Consider the following 1,280-nt stretch of genomic DNA (forward strand, 5'->3'; position numbering starts at 1 on the left):
TTTTAAAGATTTTTTTTTATCCCTCTTCCAACTGTCTATTGTTAATATGAAATGGAATTTTATTCAAGGGATTATGTGTAATCTTGGAAGCAAGCACAAAAATGGTTTATGAAGCATATAGTATATTATTGTATGCAATATATTATAGAACGTATGAATTATTTTCATTGCAGCTTATGAAGTTTTTTTTCTCTATTTGCCCTATTTTTTAGGAAGTGAGGCAAATAATACAATTATTGATTCTTAGATTTTACAGTTTATATTGCTCTCACGAAATCTAAATGGCTGTTACATTTTCATTAGTATTGTTAATGGCCGAGGTTACGCATACGGTAGCCGTATCCGATTTCTCGCGGTTAGGCGTACGGCACACACATGCACACACATACAAACGTCATTTCCGGGTAATGAGGACGAACCTTACCTGATTTTAAAGTTTTATAATTTTTTTCGGGTCGAAGCGCCGCCATCTTATTTTTACCACGCCTGATACCAATCGGGGGCTTTTCTGCCGTACCAGTAGTCACTTCCATTGTCGTTAATGTTATTCTGATCATAATATCGCAGCAGCAATAACTACTTAGTCGTTAGCAGCACTAGGAGAAAGTATTTTTGCCCAAAGCTAAAGGAATGAAGGAATTCAGACACTTATTTATTATTTTTCATTATTAGTAATATTTCAATTTTCATTCAGTCAAAAAGTTTAGCCTATAGAGTTATATTTGATACAGAATTAACAAATGCCACTCTGATAAAAAAGAAACATAAAAAAACAAGAAAAGATTTTGCCTGGTCGTCTCTGGTGTATAACAAAATACAAAATAGTGAGTAACATTTTAGATAGAAAGATAAAAAAATACACAATATTTCTAATGTTACCCCTACAATAGATTTCGCTTTCCGTTTTCTACCATTGCTTCTCGTAGTTGGAGGGTAGACTTTAAAGGATTGAAGTTAATTATGCTTAAGGAATATTTACTATATTCGCATCTATTATTGGAAAATTTCATATGTACTATAGGATACTGAGGCGTGAGGATTTCATCTACAGTGTATTTGCACAAGAGAGAGACAGGGCTATAACGTTTGATTATTGGATATACGGATGGGATGATAAATGTATGCTTGCAAAAAGACAGTGGGATATATGTAGATAAATCAATAGATTAATATATATATATATATATATACATATATATATATATATATATATATACATATTATATATATATGTATATATATATATTTATATATATATATATATATATATATATATATAT

The sequence above is a fragment of the Penaeus vannamei genome, chromosome 12 (genome assembly GCF_042767895.1).
Source record: "Penaeus vannamei isolate JL-2024 chromosome 12, ASM4276789v1, whole genome shotgun sequence".
Classification (NCBI taxonomy): domain Eukaryota; kingdom Metazoa; phylum Arthropoda; class Malacostraca; order Decapoda; family Penaeidae; genus Penaeus; species Penaeus vannamei.